This window comes from Pogona vitticeps, chromosome 7, assembly GCF_051106095.1.
Source record: "Pogona vitticeps strain Pit_001003342236 chromosome 7, PviZW2.1, whole genome shotgun sequence".
NCBI classification, from domain to species: domain Eukaryota; kingdom Metazoa; phylum Chordata; class Lepidosauria; order Squamata; family Agamidae; genus Pogona; species Pogona vitticeps.
Genome location: NC_135789.1, coordinates 26,000,795 through 26,023,033, shown reverse-complemented (window position 1 = coordinate 26,023,033; position 22,239 = coordinate 26,000,795). Strand labels below are relative to the sequence as shown.

Genomic DNA, 22,239 nt, shown 5'->3' with positions numbered 1-22,239 from the left:
TGAAGCTGCCTGCAATTCATACCTCTCCTTTTGGCCCTCCAGCATTGCCCCAAATTATTTACAAAATAAAACATAACAGTATTGATTAACGTTGTACATAAAAACAGCCATAAAATAATATAGCAAGCCATCTGATGCAATAATTATTAGTAACAGCAGATGTTCTGTGTGTTCCTGTTAAGAAGAAATGTGGTTGTATGACAGCAGGTTGTGGGGGTGGGTGGGGAGAGAGGGTGGGAAACACCCTCTTCGTTTGGCACTATTTATGCGGATTTTGCATCATAAGCTACATAATGTATTTTGTTAAACTGTCAAGCAGACATCTAAACATGTGGATAGATAGCCTAGGATTCCAAAAATGATCATTATAGTTATTTTTGCAGAAGGGAGCTTTTATCATGTCTCATTGAACAACATTCACTTAGGCATGGTTTGCTTTTTCCTTCAGGTGACTTTAATGAATTTACCACATCACGAATAATGCTGATTTAGCAGCTTTCCATTATCCTTTCACTTCATTGATAAGGTCAGGTGACCCTTGATTGCCATTCAAGCAAGTTGCCTGCTTGAATTATTACTCTGTTGGGTGTGTTCCCTATCCTGGCCACCTCCCACTTGCCTGTTTCACAAACCCCTACTTCTGAACACTAAAATAGGTATGGAAAATGTCACTTCATTTCAGTTCCTTGTTTGCCTGGAAGCTTATATGACATTGTTGAGAATTCAGAAAACTGCTTGGCTTCTTTTGAACACAACTATGAGCCACATCTGATCATACATACCAAAATGACATCATTGGCATCATGCAAAAAGGACTGGCCCTTACCACCCACCTGCTAGTATACCAGCCGGTTCTCTCCTTCCAATCACCTACCCCTTGTACTGTATTTGACTGGCATACAGTACCTTTAGGAGCAGAAAGAGAGCAAGAGAAGGGAAGAACTTTCCTTCTTTCCTTGCACCCTCCATATCAGCAAATCAGATTGTAATGCTTGCTCCTGCTTTGAAAATACTATAGCCAGAGAGGTACGGATTGGTCGTTTCGTAGTGGTAGCCTAAAAACACAACGCTGCACACATCTAATAGAGACCAGTTTGAGTAATTTCTACTCCTTATATTTTCAAACAGAACATCTATCTTTCTCCTGGCATTTCTTTCTTCCAGAACTTGTGGTGCAGATTTCTATCTGTTATGCACTGATGTTATAGATGGACCACAATGGTTTGGGAGCCAACACACTACCAAGGAACTTTCCCAGATGGAAGCTTTTTCGTCTCATCCAAGAATATATTTTTACCTCCTTCCTCTTCCTCCTCCTGTTCTTTTTTCCCCACCAGTAGTGATGCATATATCTAGGGGAAAAAAACATTAAAGGGCTTACCTTGCTTGCTTCATACTTACTGGCTTACTCCTGATTAGCTTACTTGCTTATAAGTACAATTACGTTCTTGGTTTTATATGCCTTCAAGTCACCTCCAGCTCATGGCTACCCTAATACTGTATATCTTTCAAGGTATACAGTGGGGCCTTGAGTTGTGAACTTAATTCATTAAATTTGCAACCTACATGAGATCCAGAAATAGTTAATCATTGCTATCTTTCCAGGGAGTGTTCGTGGCTAAGTTGGGACTTGAATCTGGATCTTCTGAGTCCAAGGCTGACACTTTGACCACCGTCCAGCTCTGGCACTCAAAACTCCTCTCCACTCTAAAACTTACTGAGGCACCGAATCGCACGTTCTCAAAGACAGAAGCAATATCTCTGAGTAAATAGTGAGAAAGTTGTCAGTTTTCAGCAGGTTTTAGCTTGCTGTAACTGCAGCCATTTTTTTACTGGCTTGATTTGAAAATTGACACAATTGTGGAGCTCATCAAACATCTCACAAATGCCAAGGCTGAAGGCACTGGCTCAGTAGGTGTCATTTTTATAACCAGTGGAATTGGGGGGCTTTGCGGGTGTGTATTGAAACTTGCCTTAAGTAAAAGAGCCCTTCAAATGTAGGAAAAGAAAGCAGGCAGCACCCAAACTGTGGGAGGGAGTCCCTCTAAAATAACGATTGGTCCTTAGTTATTTTGTCTTCTAGAAAAGTTCTGGAAGTGTTGCTTTAACTTAGCCTTTAAAAATACACACACTTTTGCAAACCAGTGTGGTTTGCAATATGTGGTCTAATAGTTGGAGGGGTATCCCAGTGGATTAGGATTTGGGAAACTTAGGTTTAAAACCCCACTGTATCATGGAAACTCATTGGGCGATCTTCGGCCAGTCCCATCCTCTCTCTCTTGACCTACCTCGCAGGGTTACTCTGAAGATTACTGGTAAGTAAGGAGGAGGAGAGCCATGTACTTCACCTTGAGCTCATTGGAGGGACATATAAATGTAATAGATAAATAAATACGTTTCCCAGTGTAATACATTTATATATGTCCATGGCTCTCCTCCTTCTTACATGAGGATTTTTGCAAAGTCTGGAGAACTGTGAATTTTGAAATGTAACTGGTTTTGGCTCACTCATTGTTTTGAAAGTACAAATTCTTATTAAAATGCCAACCCAGCCAATCTTCACCAGCCTGAGACTGCAGCTGAGGCTTAATATCTAGCATTTATTAGTGGAATTAGTATGGCGACCAACGTCTATAGAGAGTGGTATGCAGGAGACAAGGAGAGTAATATTTTAAACCGGAGAAATGAAGCGTGGAGCTCTGGAAGGGCCCAGCCCTCATTAGCAGAATGGTGAATTTTTCTAATTAGTTCTTTCTAGTGTAATTAGCATGGATGAGTCTAATCATCTTGTGTGCAACCAAATCTTAATGCTTGAGATGGGATGTCCTTGGCCTGTCTTTCAAAGGAATTCGACGGATTTTTTTTAATTGCTTACTTTGTGAGATTTTTTTTAAAAAAAGAATACTATACATTCTTGCAGAAGGAGGTGATACTTCTATTAGACCACTTTTTAAAAAATCAAATAACCAGTGAGCTTTCATGGGTCAAGTCCACCTCTTCAAAACATGCACCAATATATTGTGGATAGTGCAGAAAAATTATAAATGAGAGTCCCAACAATTCATGGCAGGCGGTTGTGTACTCTGCCTTCTTGCGTTCTTGGGTTCTCTGCGGATCAAAAGCAAACTAGCTGTGACTTTTTTTTGACTCAGGAAAGATTTTATTTCCTTTTGGATGATTCCTTTATTGATCATTGCTACAGCGTGTTGTGCCTACAAATGATATTTTACGCTGCATTAACAGAAGTCTAGTTTCCAGAGCTCGTGAGATACTAATTCCCATCTATTCAGCACTGGTTAGGGCTTATCTTGAGTACTGTTTCCAGTTCTGGATACCACAGTTCAAGAAGGATGCTGACAAACTGGAGCAAGTTCAGAGGAGGGCGACAAGGATGATCGGAAACCAGGCCCTAGGGGGAAAAGACTGAAAGAACTGGGCACGTAAAGCCTGAGATATGATAGCACTTTTCAAATACTTGATTTGTTTTTCAGACAAACTGTATAAAGCAAAGAGTGTGCTGCTTATATATAGTATAGGTGTTTATTTGGTGAAAATACATTGGTGCTGGCATGCAGATTCTCACATGTCTTTTATTAAACTAATTGCAGATTGATGCAGTTTGTAAATGGAAAAGACTGATATGGACCATAAATAGATCCATTGATCCCTCCCCACCACCAGTTCGGCTAAGGCACTATACGTTACTCAAGCCCTGCCCGTTGGCTTCGTAGCCTTTCTGAATCTCAGTCAAACCCAAGACTCCAACTACGACAGTAGACAGGCTATTACCTGCCTCTCTCCCCTCCCCTTCATCTCAGTCATGGGAGATGTAATACCAACATCTGGCACTAATATCTGTTGTTGACATTTTGCAGGGAATGAGAATATGAGCTATTAGCAAAGATGTTTGCTTGTACCTAATTAACATTTGGTTGTATTCCTCTCTCTCTCTCTCTCTCTCTCTCCCTCTCTCTTTTTAATCAGCTCTACAGTTTCATGCTAGCATCAGCGTTATCTTTCCACAGCTAGCTTGGAAACTCTCAGTCATTTCCCTGCTGAATGTTCAAGACTCTGTGTGTCATCCTGCTGTCTTAATGTACATTTAATAGGCCAGCCAAGATGCTGGCTAATTACCAGCCCCCTATCCGTTGGTAAATGTATTGGCGTTTGGATGGGATGGGAGCTTAGAAGATTGACCTTAGCTGGACCATCTCCATGGTTATGCTGCTGAAGAATTATTGCTAGTAGAAATGTGCTGTACATAGATAGCTCCTTTAAAAGAGAGATCTAGAATAATTCAGAAATGTTCATACCTGCAAGGGAAGGCTTCTTAAAAGTGGCGACCTTCTTGAATGTATCTCTTAAGCAGAGAGTTCTGCTTCTGGGGAGCCTTTCTGCTAATTTGCTTCCAGTTTAGTCCAAGGAAAGGTCCAGACAACTGAATTCTAGGCTGGAAGACAAGCTAGACACAATAGGAACATCAGAAGAGTCCTGCTGGATCAGGGCAAGGGCCCATTTAGTCCAGCTTCCCATATCTCACTGGCCCCACCAGAGGCATCTGGGAGCACACGAGACAAGAAGATCCCCGTCTTCAGATTCCCCTTCCCCTGCCTCTGACATTTTGAAGTATCTTCCTTCTAAGCCTGGAGATTATCCATCCCCATCATGGCTTGTCACCTGAGATGGATTTTTCCTCCAGGGATCTGTCCAATCCCCTATTAAAGGCATCTAGGCCAGATGCCATCCCCACATCCTGGGGCAAGGCGTTCCGCAGACCTGTTGCTGTGTCCTTGTCTCTTTTGTTCTGAGCAGCCATTGATGCTTGAATTTGGACTATGTTTGACCCTGCTCTTGAACCACTTTTGCCTCAATCTCTGCCTGGACTTTAAGTGACCGGTGTTTACCTGACCTACAGCAGGACAAGACCTGTCAAATCATGCAGGGCCATATCACTGTTTAGGGGTGGGGGCAGGCGTGACCACTGCAAATTTCCTGAAAGTGAAATTTAAAACTCAGGTGGGTTTCTCATCTGAGGAAAGAGCTCAGGTATTCTGAAAGACAGCAGAGGAGATTCCATAATGTTGACCAAAGCAGATGACTCCAATCATGAATAGGGGAGGGACTCCCAGGTTAACCGAAATAAGGAAAACACAACAGAGGCCCTTTCCATTGTTTTTCATGATTTTACAATAGAGAGCCTCTGAAATATGAACGATTTGGGATTCTGAAAGAGACATTAACAAATATGGAGTTTGTATTTCAGATTACCCTGCTTTAAGGCCTTTTTATTTTATTGATAGGATCTCTCCACACACCCCACACCCTCACACCATTTTCTTTATCATTACCTGTAGTGCCTGGCTGACTGGCCTTCACCTGGTGGACTACTGTCTGAGCTGTGGATTTAAGTGATCAGAGTGGTAGGAAGGGAGAGCAGTCTCTCCTCTGTCCCCCACATTTGGGAAGTTGGAGTCGGGGGGAGTGATCGTACTCCCTTGATGATTGTGTGTGTGTTTTATTTTGATTGTGATCATGATGATGTTTACTCTTCATGGCTTCCTGCTGATGAACTGATCAGGACGCTGAGGATGTTGATGTGATGATAAATGTGAACACTAATGTACTGCTAATGCCTGCATAGGTCTGTGGATGATTGATTCCTCTCCCCCCCCTCTTTCTCATGTACTGTTGTTGTAGTTCCTCTTTGGAGTGGGTGATTCTCCATTGCCTTTTAGGGAACTAGTCTTTAGGATTCTGTAAGGATTAATTGGGTCCAGCCCTAGAATCCAGCACAAGAAATCCAAAATCAAAGAACCCAAAAGATCCAGGTTCTTTTGGATTCACCAAAAGGGCTTGTTTCCAAAAGAAATTGAAATTTAAAAAAAGAGCCCCCCCAAAAGAAAGAAATACTAAAATTTTCAACCTGCACATTGTTGGTCAGAAAAGCTGTATATTGCCTGCAGCATCAGATACATCATACCTTGGAGAATCAGTTGTTTAGGAGGGATGAAGCTACTTGGCCCCTGCACTTGGCCCCTGAATCTAGTTGGCCCCTGTGTAAACAGGATCCTGGAACCAACAGAGTTCTCATCTGATCTGGTGTGTGTTTCCTAGTGTTCAGTGCTTCAAATCCCAGTACAGTGGTGCCTCGCTAGACGATGATCATCCGTTCCACTGAAATCACTGTTTAGTGAAATAATTGTCTAGCAAAAAGCATTTCCCCATTGGTATGCATTGAAACCTGTTTAATATGTTCCAATGGGGAAGAATCGTCATTGTCTAGCGAAGATCGGCCATAGGAAAGCCGCTTTGCAAACCGCCAATCAGCTGTTTAAATCGCTGTCTTGCGAAGCTTAGGTCCCAGAACCACCTGTTTTGCGAGCGCGGAGGGAGCTGTCAAAATCATCTAGCAAAAATCGGTTTGTGAAGCAGGGACCAAACATTGTCCAGTGAAATTCCCCCATAGGAATCACTGTTTTGTGAATCGCTATAGCGATCGCAAAAAGTCAATGTCTAGCGAAAAAACTGTCATGCGGGGTAACTGTCTAGCGAGGCACCACTGTATACCATATTGAGGATGCACTAAACCTGGATTTTGTGCAATATCTCCTCTCCTAAGTCTGGCTGAAAGGGAGCTTGCATTCACCAGCAAGATGATCTTAACTAACCTTTATGTAATTTCTCTGACTTTCATGTCTGTTTCCTCTGCCCCTTTTCTCCCTCCCCCTTTTCAGTGTAAAGGTCATCCCAATCAGTGATACATTCATAAGCAGTGTTTAAACGGCTGACCTCATTATTAATGACGGACACTCTGCCCTTTGTCCTTTTACTTTTAATGAGTGTGTCCGTGAGACTTTGGAGCATTTCGAACGAAGTCACGGTGTTACAATAAAATGCATTGGCATCGCCAGAATAAAAGGGATGAATATTACACTTGTCCTGCCATTTTTACATTGCAAAGTATCCATAAATTACTTGTTGTTAGATGCATTGAATCTAATAACACAGAAATGAGACTGCATGTTGCCCCCCCCCAAAAAAAAGAAAAAGAAAAGATACATACATGCCATCTTTCCAGCCATGCTTCCTGAAGTGTCCTGAAATTTTAATTAGTGCAAAAATGCAACCGGGTGTAGATGGAACTTGATTTTATGACAATTAGCTATTTTGAGGGTTTTATTCGGAACAAAATGGGGAAATGCCAAGTGTAGATGCATCAGTAAATATATTGTATGCATAGCTATTCAGAAATAAGTTCCATTAAGTTCCGTGTTATTCTTGCCGTACAAATGTATTCTCAACTTAAAATGAACAGCTAATTTATGTGGTTTGTATATAAAACATGGAGTTGGTAGATTTGTAGGTCAGAAAGGGCTTGAGGTGAGTGCAGAGAGTATCATGATCTAACATTATAATTATCCTTTGGACTATCCTTGGTGACTTTCACCAAAGTGCTTAGTTTATGGAAATATGAATAAATGTGGATTTTAAAAAATATGTTTAAAAATGTGGGAGGGGGCAGAAAGACCTAGGGAAGCACAAACAAGAAACTCTTGCAATAAGGTATTTGTTTTTACCGGTGTAGTTGTTTCAAAAACCAGCAGAATCAGAACTTTCTGGCTAGGTAGCCCTCCGTAGCAAGAAAAATGTCTTCTAATCTAGAGGGTTTCATGACACTCTGGAGTTGTGGTGCAAGTTACAATCTGGTTTGGTTGTGTCTATCTCAAGCAGAATTTGTCAACATTTAAGACCAATTTTGGATCATAGGGTGCTAAAAAGAAGCACTGGATAAGGTTTTTCACTTCTTTTTCAACAATTGCTCTGTTGTTTTGTACTTGCTGCGTGTATGTGCAAACCTTCAGAAAAGTAAATAATACTAAAGATACGTTGCATACATTCTTCAAAACACAATATGGAGAAAAGGTGTTTCGTTGACCAAATACAGATAGTAAAAGCAAGATGTGTAACACAATCACACAGTATTTATTCTTTTCCTTTCAGCTCCCCTTGATGTATTTAGTACACAACTAGTTACATTTTTCAGTGATTGCAGAATTGAGCACACAGCAGAGAAATTGCTCATCATTGTTTAGTCGTTTAGTCGTGTCCGACTCTTCGTGACCCCAAGGACCAGAGCACGCCAGGCCCTCCTATCTTCCACTGCCTCCCGGAGTTGTGTCAAATTCATTCTGGTAGCTTCGATGACATTGTCCAACCATCTCGTCCTCTGTCGTCCCCTTCTCCTCTTGCCGTCACACTTTCCTAACATCAAGGTCTTTTCCAAGGAGTCTTCTCTTCTCATCAGATGGCCAAAGTACTGGAGCCTCAGCTTCAGGATCTGTCCTTCCAGTGAGCACTCAGGGTTGATTTCCTTTAGAATTGATAGGTTAGTTCTCCTTGCAGTCCAGGGGACTCTCAAGAGCCTTCTCCAACACCACAATTCAAAAGCATCAGTTTTTCGGTCAGCTTTCTTTATGGTTCAGCTCTCTCTTCCATACATCACTACAGGAAAAACCATAGCTTTGACTATGCGGACTTTCGTTGGCAAGGTGATGTTTCTGCTTTTTAGGATGCTGTCAAGGTTTGTCATCGCTTTCCTCCCAAGAAGCAAGTGTCTTTTAATTTCGTGGCTGCTGTCTCCATCTGCAGTGATCATGGAGCCCAAGAAAGTAAAATCTGTCACTGCCTCCATATCTTCCCCTTCTATTTCCCAGGAGGTGATGGGACCAGTGGCCATGATCTTAGTTTTTTTGATGTTGAGCTTCAGACCGTTTTTTGCACTCTCCTCTTTCACCCTCATTACAAGAGAAATTGCTAGAAAGGCAGAAAAATTGACCTGATCAGGTAAGTAAACAGGGTTCTTGCCAGTGTCTTAATCTTGCAAGATTTTTCATAAAGTCTTTGAGATCCTCAGCTGGATGTCTCACAGTGTGGAAATATCCTGTCTCCACATAGGTAAGCCCCTGGTGAAATGTCTTGACACCCCTCTTCTGGGAAAAGCTTTTAGATCACAGAGGTTGCTGTAGGAAGGACATTGCTGATTCTTGCCAAAGCAGCAGGATCCACTAGAATCGAGTTCTAGCATCTGTGAGTACAGTAATCTATGCAAAACATGCATGTTCACCAGAATTCTACTGGTGTTCGCTAAAGTTTGTGCAACTCACTGCAGTAAATTGCTGCTTATTGGTAGGTTCGTGGATGCACTTCAGTTACGCATCAAGGCACACAGTCAGGCACAGAAAGGAGACACTCCTCAAGTGTCCACAGCAAATTAGGCAAACTTCAGAAAATAAAATAGGATTTGTTGTTCTTGTTGACTTAGGTGGAGGCTAGACAATTTTCTTGCAGGTTTGAGGCCTAGTTTTAAATTCCAGGATCCTCCAAAGGCTTCACAAACTTCCAAAAAATGGTCTCCAACAGCAAAAGCTAAAACCCAAGGCACACACAGAGAACAGGTAGCTCTTGGGTACCTCTGATCCTCAGTCATTTGTACCATGGAGCAGACGTCATTATCAATTTTTGCACAGTTTGTCCCACCCATGTGAAAGGATCGTTTTGTGTAAAATTGTTTGTGCAATTTTGCTTAATTCGTACACACACACAAAAATTGTTCCTATTGTCCTTCCCTTGCTAGGAGTGCCAACATACACCTCATTCCATTGCAGGACAAAAAGAAGGATTTTTAAGGTTCCTCGTCATTGCACACAAGAGTGAAAACAGTGAGGAGATGTGTCCCTCTTATTTATTCCAGCTAATTCCGAAACAATATTTGAAATAAATTGTTGAGTTTCAAAATATTCAACAGTATGCTTTACCACTTCCATCTTTTCAATAACAATAACAACAAGCATCATGATGCCTACATCATCCACTATGGATTCTTTTCCTATCCTGAGGAAAAGAAACAGAGAGATGGAGACTGCTATGAAATGATCAACTGATGTATGATGCTAAGAGAGCATTCACACACACATTGAACCAAAAAGAAGGGGGGGGGGGAGAAAAAGAATCAAAGAGGGATTACTGCCACTTTAGATAGGTGATAAGAACCTTTCCTGTAGGTTCTGTGCAAGCTTGCCCTTGAGACTATTCTAATTGGTTTACATCTGTACAAAGATTCCTTGTAAGCGGTCTTTCTGCCTCCATTTGTCTTCTTTTCAGTTGCTTTGTAAAGGCCTTAATTGGTCTTAGCGGGCCTCCCTTCCCACCCGCCTCCATTTCTATCTACCTTCAGGGCTGCAACAAGAAGCCAGTATTACCTGAGTTAGGGCAAGGGGATGCCAGCAATATTTCTGTCTGCCTTTTAACACTATAATTAATGGGCTTTTAAAAACAAGGATTGGATTCTACACAATGTTAACCCATTGGGGAGGAGTAATTTAAGCTGAAAGATCAAATAGAAGAAAGGCGTATTCTCTACCCTCACCCCTGCAGGCCTTTGCCTATTTTCTCTGTGAAATAATTGTTGAAAGCCCTGTCTTAGGTTGCTCTCTGTCTTTTCTAGAAGATCAAATTGCCTCCGATCAATAGTTGGCAATAACGGAGGGGGGTGCAAACCGGGAGGAAGAGGAATGCCGGTGAAAGGAAGTTTCCTCTAATTTCTTCTTCTTACCTACTAATGACCGAATAATGTAATTTTGAGCCTGGCTTTTCTTTAAGAGCCACTCTTTACTTGCCAAGAAATGGAATGAACTAACAGAAGACAGATTAATGTCATTCCCCCCCATCTTCCTTTGATGGTTTTGGTACCAAACTTGGATGGTGGCTATAAGAGGCCGTGCTAGCCTCGTTTCCTTTTGGAATGTCCATAGATCTGTCATGGTGGGAGTGAAGTGAATCGGAGCATGGCGGAAAAGCCACTATGTCTCGGGTGGGTTATATGTGGCCCTCCACATGTTGTTTTCCCAGTGTTTTCCACAGTTGGCTATACAGACTGAGTCTGGTGAGAGTTGTTGTCCAAACACATCTGGAAGGGCAGGTGTACCCTGCAGCTGCACTATACAATACAACAGAAATAGAACAGAACCGTGTGGTCATTACACAATACAAGTGGAAGGGTAGGTGATACCTTTATAGACCTCTTTTAAAAAAACCATAGAGTCTGCTAGCTTTTGTGGATCAGAACTGTCCATGTCATCAGACTCGTGCCAGTGTAAACAACTTGGAGTCCCAAAAGCTCATGTAAAGATGGATTTTGCCATGCATTGCAGTGGTCTGTAAAAGTATCACCTACTCTTGCTTTTTATTCAAGAGAAAAATTCTCAAACTGGTCTGTGGCCACTGGTGATCCGTATGCTCTGGTTCCAGGTGGACTTCAGATTACTTGTGGACCAAACTTGCATTAGCACCTCAGTGGAAGTTAGAAGAGTCCCAATCTTCTTCTCTTAGCTTTGCAGACACTGTGTTTGATTATTTGTTGTGGATTTCTTCTTGTATTGTTCTTGTCCTTGATTTCTGAACAGTAAGACGTCCTAGAGAGCCTGTCCCAGTTTGGTCTTCCCCAGATATTCTGGAGTACAACTTCTCAGTGGCCAACTTGTAAAGCTTCTTCTTCTTCATCATCATCATCATCATCATCATCTTCTTCTTCTTCTTCTTCTTCATCATCATCATCATCATCATCATCATCATCATCTTCTTCTTCTTCTTCTTCTTCTTCTTCTTCTTCTTCTTCTTGGACTTCAGCTCCCATCAATAGCCATGGTAGCTGGTGGGATTCTAGAAAGTATATTCTCAAAAAAGGGACTCTACCAAGGTCCTGGCTGAACACATCTGGCAGATACTGACTTGGAGAAGGCTGGTACAGATATTTTGGAACAGAATGTCATCAAAAATCAGTCTTCCACATTCGCTAGGTACTTATGTCGGTTAAGAAAAAAAAGCACTGGGACCTCCAGTCTATTTTTCAGCTAATTAAGTCAACCATAAGCACGAATCAACCCAGTGGAACAGGTGATGCTTGCCATGCATCAAAATTTGGAAGGATCAGCCTCCCAAAGCTCCTTGTTAAATGGCATTCTTTAGACTTCTGACGGCTTCGTCTTTGGCCCTGTTTTAGTTATTTAAGGCACCAGGACTAGGAAAGTTTGATCTTTCTTTATATATTGCTTCCCAAACCTGGCTTTATGGTAGGCTAGGCTGATAGATGGATGGATGGATTTAATATACCACAATGTACTGTTCTGGGTGGTTTACAGCAAATATTTCTCCGGTTACTTTCCAGGCATTTTTTAAAAGCAGATAAGGAGAAAATATTTCAGATCTGTTCTTTTGGGTGAAATTCTGTAGTAAGTTACCCTTAGAGTAGGATCATAATATCAGTGAGGATTTGGTGAGTCAACTCCCCTCTACGTTCCATGAATGCAATGGGCCTACTCTAGTGGTGACTTACTACTCTATTTCAGGAAACCCACAGGTTTAAGTCTACAAGAGCTGAGCAGGACAGTTGAGCCCAGGACGTTTTGGGGATCCCTCTTCCTAGGGTCTCCATAAGTCGGAGAAGGCTTGACAGCACATAACAACCCATGGAAGAAATACAAACACCCTATCTCTACAGGTCATCGGTAGCAGATCAATTCCACATGTAGATCCCTTTTATGGGCAGAATCTGGAGATTGGCTGATGGAAGAGCATTTCTACTGCCATCAGAAAAGCCTTGTGCCTAATTCTAACTCCATATAGTTGGTGCATCTTTACATCCACATTGTCTTTTTTATAATTGGTTTGTGTGTGTGTGTTGCTGTTGTTGTTTTGTGCAATTGCATTAAAGTTGTTCTCATAAATAGGAGAACTGCCACTGGGGATGTTAGAAAATACTTCACTGTGTTATGGGCAAAGAGAAACAAATTGCAGCTTCTGTCCTTGGGTGCAAAAAAAAATGAGACAGTTTAAGTTTAAATAGTAAATCTTACCGAACAAGACTCATTAATTTTGATGTGCCAGTTTTAAACAGGACTCAATCCCACGTGTGAAAGGTTGAGAACCCCAGCTGTGATCCTTGGTGTGGGAATGAGGAATTACCAGGGTTTGTATAGTAGGGTTCCTACTGGGCAATTCAGGTAAGGATAAAATGCAACCGCATTTAAGTGGCTGAGTGTCGATCTTTGTGTAATGCGGGACAGATAAAGGGGTTAGCAACCAAATTCTTTTCTTGGAAAACACTGATAAAATCTTAAGCAAACTCTTCAATTAGCTGAAGGCCTCCTTTATCAGGGAAGTCATTATTCACAGCATTTCCTGATTCGTTAGCTGTGGTGCTTTCTTCTTTCTTTCCCCAGATGGGTAAAATAACAAGACAGTTAGGTTGCATGGTTAGCTAAAATGCAACCCAAATGACCTCACACCTGATTAGCTTGTTCTTACATTCTCATAATGGATTTTTATACACGCACACTTCCCACATCCAGAAAAATACATCCATGTGCTCAGTGTTTCAGTACAAAATATACGGTAATATGTCTGGAGTACATATAGAAGAGGGAGCCGTGTTAGTCTAGGCAAGCATTATAGTTTAAAATTTTTAAATTATATTGTTATAAAATATTATTTAATTTTTTTTGTTAATTTTGATCATTTTGAGAGAATGGCCTCTCCAGGGGCGCTGAAGCAGTTGGCCCCCTGGGATCCCATGTGGGCTTTGAGCCACACTTTGCCAGCCCTGGGTTACTACGTAGCATTAGGACTCAGAAGACCCGGATACCAATCTCCATTTGACCATGTCGGATGAGCTCATGGGATCGCTGTGAGAGTCACGTGGGGAGGAAGAGGACCCTGTCCTTGAGCTCCCCGGAGGAAAAGCAGGAGAGAATCTCGACCCTGGTTCTCCTCTTCCAGTTGGGAAGAACGGTGGGAGTTTTCAGCTGGGGATGCTTCCGATGGCAACCATCCGTGGGGAGGTATTTGCTCCGCTTTCCTCGACATTTGCAAAACCTGCAGGCTGACAGGCAGGAACTGACTGGTCGTCTGGAGAATGGCTGAGGAATTTAATTCTCTAATAGCACCTGAGACGATGAATTGGAGGAGCAACTGGAGGTCAGAAGTCACGGCTGGCAGTTGCCAAGAGACAGGGGAATGAAATAATAGGAAAGGGTGTTGAGAAAGGGACACATTACAGGAGCTGTTCTACTATGTGAAGTTAAGTGAACTACATTACACCAGGCATACTGCATGGAGCGGCTAATTGCTCTTGTTTCTGGATAACTCAGGTCTGCTGGAGACCTTCTTGACTTTGGAAGCTATTAAATAGAACAGAAGTTGCTGAAAGCAGAGAGCTTCAAATGCCCAAGCTCCCCTTTGCTCACCCTCTCCCCGTCTCCCCCCACCCACTGGCTTGCTTCTTCAGGCAGCCCTTCCAGAAATACAGCAGCTTTAAAACAACCTTACGGGCACTACAAAGGAAGAAGTTATCCACAGCTAGACTAATTATTCTGTAAAGGGTGTAGGGGGGGAGGCAGACAAGCCAAGACATGCCAGGAAGAGAGGGAGGGGGAAGTCTATTAAGCACAAAACTGTCCTTTTGCAAAGTTTGCAATTTAAAAAAAAAATTCAAAAGGACTCAGAGTCTTCCTTCTGATTTTAGATTTCATGCTTGGCTCTGATCTAGAGGCTGGTTTGTTTGATTTAAAATAATGTCCATATAGATTGCAGCGTTTTATTTATTTATTGACATACTTCCGTACAAGGATAGTATACAACATTTTTTAAAAAATCAGTGAAACAACAACATAAAAACAAAGCCATCATTAAACATTGAAAAGCATTATTATTATTATTATTATTTTACTTTTTTCGCCTACAATTCCTATAAGCCTCGTATACCGAGCATGGCACAACAGAGCTTCTGAGGCTAGTTTTAGTCCACAAGCTCTGTGATTTTTCACAGGTGACTTTATCTTAGCCCCCACTAGTATAAGACCTTCATTTTTTTCAGCCCATGGCACCAAAGATGTCAAGAGTCGGTAGCAAAGACTTCTCCCTGTCCAACTGCTGGTTGCCCTGCATCAGGGAAGAATTCTGGGATGGAAAAATAGGTAGCTAGTCACTGCAGTGATTGTTGTATTTAGCTCTTGATTTTATAGGTATAAGGAACAGCATCAAGCATAGTGGATTGTGCGTGCATCTTAAGATGTTCCATGCATCAGCAGGTTCTCGTCAGCATGTGCTTAAAGCTGTTGTGTACTCTTAATTATTGATCTTCCTTGTTAAGCAGAGAGGCAGGAGGAAACCACCACCATTAGCTGGTAATTGACAATACTGGAGTGTTAAGCATCTGACTCTTGACAAAGAACCAAGGAGTGTTTAACTCTTAAATAAAATCAATTCCAGATTAACGCTCAATTCGCTATTGAGTACGAAACATGCAGCAAAGATATCTGTCAGGTAATATTTCTATGAGTGAACAATGGCTATTTTTAACCCAACCTTATAGATTTCTGCAAAGACTTAATAAGAGACAAAGTCTGGGAATACTGCATCTCAGAAGAATGGTATTCTGGATCTCGATCATTTGATTTAAAAGCAAAGCAAAAGAGAATATTGATCCCTTTAAACAGTGGGTGTCAGGGCTTTGTTCCATGCAGCCAAAAAAATCTGGGTTGAGTTACTGGGTTCACTACTGTTGTCCCAGTCAAATGAGTAGCTCACATATGTGCTCTTTCTGTTTATTATATTGTAGCCCCTGAAGAAGGCTAAAACTGCAATAGCCGAAATGCATTGAGCTTATCTTTGAATAAAGTATTGATACCCATTTTACATCCTGGGACTACTGTCTCTCCTTGCTTGACAGTCACTTTGTCAATGGCAGCAAGCACAAGAGGGGAACCCATAGACCCTCTAGACTGCTGCCATCGGTGTTGTCAACATTCAGGTTGCCCGTTGCTATGTAAAACTTGGCACCCTTTTTCTTGATGGCAAAACAGGCGCGATACTGTGCAACCATTTCAGGCCATGCCCTGGATTTTTCAACCATGGGTAGAGAAGCACAATATCCCATATCTCTATTCTGGAGAACTGAATCTGCTGAAAACATATGCTCCCGTCATTCCTCTGCTTTAGACCATCCCCTTTTCAATTTTTTTAAAAGCTGTTAATGATTAGAGAGAGTTTAAATCATATGGATCAATCTGCCACTGATCTATGTCAGTTTTTCATGTTTTGCATCCATCCCCATTCTATCTTGTTTCGACATCAGCCTACCTTTTTTTTAAGCATGGAACTCTCCACTGTTAAAAAACTTATTTCCTAACACTGCATGTATTTGAACAAATGTTATCTTGAAACCTCATCAGTCAATAGATAGATAATAAAATCCAGGCATCATCATCTTTTGGGGAGGAAGTATAATGCAAAATCTAGAGAAGTGTGAAAAGCAAAGGATAATTCTCCTTGTATGGATGTATATGTGGAGGAAATACAAATAACACGAGCTTCCATTTCATATCCCCCATAATGCTTTGGATGTAGTGTTGTTCAAACGCATTGCATAGGGAAATGGCAGCTGAGGCAGAAATAGGAAGTAGTTTCAAAGAAGAAATGCCCTCTTTTTCAAGGGGCAGTAGGTACGGCACTCAAGATATTACTGGAGCTTGGAAGAAGTTTCTAGCTGTGCCTGTTACCTCTTCCTCCCGTGGTATATGAAAAACCAGTTCTCTGTGCGCAACCATGGGCTAGCTAAGGTTTAGGAAAGCCGAAGAATGCAGGTGCATGTTGGGGCTCAGCAGGTGGATTTCCAGTACCAAGCCTCCAGAAAGAAAAAGAAAGGGGAAGCCAGTTGAAACATCTGGCCTGCCTACATAATCCCCAGAATTTCTGGAGACTCATTTGCGATAGAGGAGACACATATAGCACATTGTCCTCGGAGAAATGATACAGGCACGTGAACAGCCGCTCTGAAACTACGCTAGATGAAAATAGCTGTCAAATTAGTGGATCTGGAAGTTGCGGCATGCATTGTTACAAGCCACTTAAGTTCACAGCAGAACCACTAGGCCCCCATCCATCTTTCTCGGCTTACATTTTAATTGGCTTCTAGTTAAGTTTTTTAAACACCGCAAGACTTTGCTGACATGCAATCTAATACCGTGTGAATAATTTATGGGAGCCTTTCGTGGCGCCCGTCCCTGTCTTCCCTCTAATTTGAGAATCAGATAAAATGGAAGTTGGGAGGGGTGGCCGTGGAGAAGATGGAGAGAAAGCGGGCTGGGAGTTTAAAAAGGAGACAACCCATCTATCGGTGTACTGTTTGCTGGCTGTTAAATGTACAAGCGTGCTTCCCCCCCCCCTTAACGAATCTTGACGGCATTTGGGATTTCACGAAAGGTTTGAACAAAGCAGACTTATTAATAACTGCTCTGTCAGGAGAGTACCCAATTAAACTGAATTGGGTTTATGGTTCCCTCTAGAATTCTTTAAATGCATGGATAGCAAGCCTTTACAACGTGAATGCTGGATAACAAGAATTTGGTTGTGGAGGTTGGGTAGTGTTTTTTTTTATATAATAGTTTGTTTTAATGATGGTTGCTTCTGTACTTATGACTCGCCATCTTGTAAGTGGGGAACCTGGTGTTTAACACAGACCGACGCACGCACGCGCACATACAAAACGTCTCTTCTTCTGTGGAAACGGCTCCCCTTGCCCTTTCATTTCTTTTTCTGTGGCTCACGAGAAGCTGAGTTTTTTTTAATGCTAGATCCTTAACAGACCGTTTGGGGAATTTTATTCTTAACAGCACGTAAAGCAGGCCAGGTAATTGAGACCGGGGGGATTACCTCTCCTCTTTTGGCAGGGAGGCACACGTTTACAGAGCTGTGTTGAATCTATTATTTCCAACCCAAGCTGCTTGTGTTTCCTGCAGCCGAAGAACATAGGGGTGTGCACCATCCGCCACACTTGCTTTACACCTAGACATGCAGGCAATAAATGGGTTAATCTTTATAAAATCAGAGAATCCATGGAATTGGAAAGGATTCCTAGGGTCATTGAGCCCGGCCTTCTTGTCAAAACAGGAAAACCACAGCTAATCCTTCAGAGTGAGTGGACTAGCTATGTTCTAGTGCCCACATATCTGAGGAGGAGACGGGTCTCCACACAGAGAATATCCCAACGCATCTAGAATCCTGATTTTTTCTGATTGCACAGAGCACCTCCATGAACAGCGATCATCCTCTTCTTCAGATTTAGCTCTCCACATACGAGTTAAGATTGATCCTGCTATTCGACTCCTGAATAGGAAACTTGATTTGATAGTCTGGAAAGGACTCTGTATTTGGAGGCCAGCCAATTTGGTTTGAATCTGAAATGCAGAAAGACAGATTTTTTTTATTTTTATTTTTTGCTGCCTTTTGATGGTCTTGGGGCAATCCAAAGGTGGCACCAATTTATTTTGTACCCTTATTGAGAAAAGTGGATGAAGTTTTCAGGGAGTGTGCACTGAAGAGAGCACTATCCTTGAGAAATAACCGACAGAGAAGTTTAGAAGGTGCTAATAGAGGTTGGGAGTTCGATTCCCCGTTGTGCCTCCTTGATAGGGACTGGACTTGATGATCCAACTGTGTAGTTCTGAGGTAATTATTATTAATAATACATCTAAATTGTGATTGTATACAAAATTAATGGACAATACATCTTGACTGTATTGGAACCAGTTTTAAGGCATTCTTGAGCTTCACATGAATAGGTGCAAGATTTTCTGTGAGAGAACAGCATCATTGCAGAGCATCATTTATGCAATAGAGACCGGTTGTGGGCTTTGGAGATTTGGGGCGCTGATAAGAAAGAAAAAGAAAAGACATTTCTAAGCTCTGTGCTTACGGGATGCCTGCCTGATACCAACACTGTCTTTTTTTGACTGCCAGAAAAATGATTACCTCTCCCCTCCCCACAAGCAGACATTTGGTCATGAGTTACCCCCAACTGTTGCGGCTTGTTCTTGCGGGTGGGTGTGTTGTGAGCAGGAAGCAGAGAACATCTGGTGTCATATCTTTGTGTTGTAGATGAATTATCTTGGTGTTCCTTTGCTCTTAGCTCAAATTTTCATTGTCGGAATTTACCACTCATTGTTGAATCAGTTACCCGGCATTGCACCCAGAGAAATACAGAGAAGAGGTAACAGCTAACGCAGAAAGACCTAAAGCATCTACTATACATCGAATGCGCATCCACTGTTTGGCTACCTTCCCACCCATCTCAACTAAAATGGGGGGGGGGGTCACGGTATTTGTAACTCTTGATGAAATGGCAGAGGATGCCAGGATTCTAGAAAGCAAGCACTACCCACCTCTTCAAATGGATGGGACTCCCAAAAAGTCTAGCTCAGGTCGCATGGAGAACAGGGGTACTTGGAAGTCACTTAATAGGCTACAGAGTGGAGTTGGCAGAAGCAAAGTGAACCTAAGTAAGTGGGGCTTGTGTACCCACCCTGTCCTTTGCGTACATAGAAAAGAACCGGCAACTTCACACCTCTGTCAGTATGTATTCCATGCATATCATGGCAGACTTTTTTCTTATCTGCCCCAGATGCTCTTGATGTGGCCCATAATTGGGTGAAACTTATCGAACATATTTATTCGTTGTGTTAGTAGTATTTTAACATGAACAAAGATTCACTGTTTATATTACAGGGGTTCACTGTGTTAAGGTGTGATCACACGAGCATATTGCTGACTTGTGGTCCAGCCCAGTGTGAACTATTTTCCTGAGACCATATGATATAAAAGTAATAGCCTGACCTTGATCTGTGCCAAACTGGACCTTTCAGGTCCTGCATTAAGACTCCTAATTTTGGGGATTGGGCTGGAGCGATTTCCCAGTGAACAGAAGGGTCTCTTCAAGGGAGATCGTTCTTGGCAAAGCAACCCTTTTCACTGTGTTCAGATGCACACTTTTCTCACCATCTGATTTTCACCCTTTGTAGTCTTATTCTTTGCAAAAGCATGAGATGTTGGAGCACTTGAAAGCCCAAAACATTTTGTTAATATAAACATTTGTGGTAATGGGCCACAGCAGTCCATGAGAATTTATTCCACTTGAAATATGTTAATCTTCAAGATGTCACAAGACTCACTGTTGATGTTTGTTGTGCTATTGTGGTTTGGAGTTGATTTTGTTTCCTTGGTTATTGTGATCGTGGTTTTTGGAATTCTTTCTTTTGTACAGTGCTTTGAGATTAGCTTTTGCAGGAGGAAGTGACACCTAAATGTAATAAGTGGGTACACGCATGAAGTCCTCTGCAGCAGTCTCCATTGCTAAGAAAGGGGGTTGATGGGCACCAGAATGTTGGCTGGCTGCTAGAAATACAAAGGTAGAAACACAAAGAGAGAGAGAGAGAGAGAGAGAGAAGAATTTAGAACGGAGAATCCTCAAACTAGGGGCAGGGTGGGGCAGCCTAAATGGCCAGGACAAATACTACATTTCAATATTTTGGTGTATCTCTTGTATCCATAGTGTTTTCCTACAGCTCTTTGATTGTATTCCACCAAGGTTCTTTTCTTAATGGACTGTATAGACTCTCACTTTGTGCTGTGATGATATTTTCTATGTAGTTAATTGCTCGGAGGTGATCTTGAAGCCCCCAAAGAGACCCAGTGGAAAGCTGTGTTTTAGTCAGCTTTGATCTTTCAAAACTCTGTTTGGAAAAAAAAAGGAAAGAAAATAAAGGTGGGATGAAATTCCAGGATTGTTTCATTGTCCAACGGAGTTCGAATTGCAAGGTTGATAGCTGTGACAGTCCTCTTGCAGCTAAATCGTTCTGCAGAGGTGGGGAGCCTCTGAGCAGAAAGCGTCCAGATCCCTCTTAAATTTCCCATTGCAGTGAGTGGAGCATTTGCTTCTGAGCAACGGATTGCCAGAAACTGAACTGGCATCCCAGTTTAGCTAGGGGTAGGAATTGTGACTATAGGTGGGGTTTTCATGGTTTTGTGGACTACAAATCCCATAAACTTCCACTTTGGGATTTCCACCTGATAAGAGACTTTCCAAACACCTAAATGTGGCTCACCCATTGTGATCTTTCTCCCTGGTGTCTGGAAGTTCTCTGTCGGGTGGAACTCCCAAAGTGGAGGTTTATGGGATTTGTAATCCAGGCAGACCTTCCAGGGAGGAGATTTATGGGATTTGTAGTCTAAGAGGTGACAAGGGTAGTTTGAAGAGGGCGGGTGGGTGGCAGAGGGGGTGGAGGTGTTCCCCTCCCCCAGGCACAATCTGGGGGCGGGCATGAACCACTTTGTTTCTCTGGGGTTCGTGCGTGGTTCGTGATTCGTGAGTAGCCACGAATCACCCTAATCCGTCTTTTCTTCAGGTTCATGCCTATCTCTAATCATAATATAGTCATCCACTTACAGTAAATAGGGAAAACATAAAAGCGTGTCTCCTCCCTGCAGGATGACAAAGGCTATTCATGCCCCCCTCCCCGATTTTAGAGAAACTTTGCATATTTTCCAGGTAGATTTTTGCGCATTTCTGTAGAAGCACAAAACTTAAAACAACAACAAGCGGTTGCATGAACTATTCAAGCATTGGATGTGATGTGTTGGTTTTGTTTCTAAGATGCTGGGAGGACTCAGGGTTTGTTTGTGTCTGCGGCACCTCTTGAGGGTGCCTCGCAGTAACCCTGGGCCTGGGGGGTCCCGAAACAAATCCATTTGTCCACTTGGCTCAATAGAAATGGTCATGGAAACACTATAGAGGCCAGCTTTTGTCTTGACATCACAAAAGGCAGCCTTTTAAAAATTGTTCTTAAACACCTCCCCCAAACCACTTTCGGTCAACTCAAGAGGAAAAATGTAATCCGGTTGCCTATCCTGGTAATTCTTCCAGATGATGAGAAAACTATAGGTGGTAGAGAAGAATCAAATTGATCAATTCAGTTCAGATAAGAGCTGGCTGGTGAGCTTTCATCACACTCCCCTGGCAACCTGGTGGAAGCTCTCCTGCATTGGCAATTTCCTGTAGGGGGGAAAATGGGATTCTGTATTTGCAATGAATGAAGTTTTCATTTTATGCTTGCTTTTCCTCCTCTTCTTTCTCCTTGCCTGTCCTTCTTTCTCTCTTCCCTGTTGGCTAGAACCCAATGAATCAACCCTCAACAAGCCAAACTTTTAAGTCAGTTCGAAGAACGATTTCTGTGATTAACAGGCTGTGCTTCTATTTTTGTTGGAATATGTACGAAAGTGATGTTCTTGTAGTGAAATGAGGCTGAACGCACACAGTTCCCCCTCACTTCCAGCCATGGTGTATCTGTTTCT

General features: G+C 42.2%; 1 protein-coding gene and 1 long non-coding RNA gene across 13 annotated transcripts in view; one reads left to right on the top strand and one right to left on the bottom strand.

The window, feature by feature from the left end:
- AUTS2 (activator of transcription and developmental regulator AUTS2) overlaps positions 1-22,239 on the top strand; it is a 626,497-nt gene that overhangs the window by 384,403 nt on the left and 219,855 nt on the right. The gene's annotated exons all lie outside the window — the stretch shown is intronic.
- On the bottom strand, positions 1,267-20,991 carry LOC144584088 (uncharacterized). Its single transcript, XR_013538125.1, has 2 exons — positions 7,578-20,991; positions 1,267-1,352 (listed from the first exon to the last, which is right to left on the bottom strand). It is a non-coding gene; the product is annotated as an uncharacterized LOC144584088 (long non-coding RNA).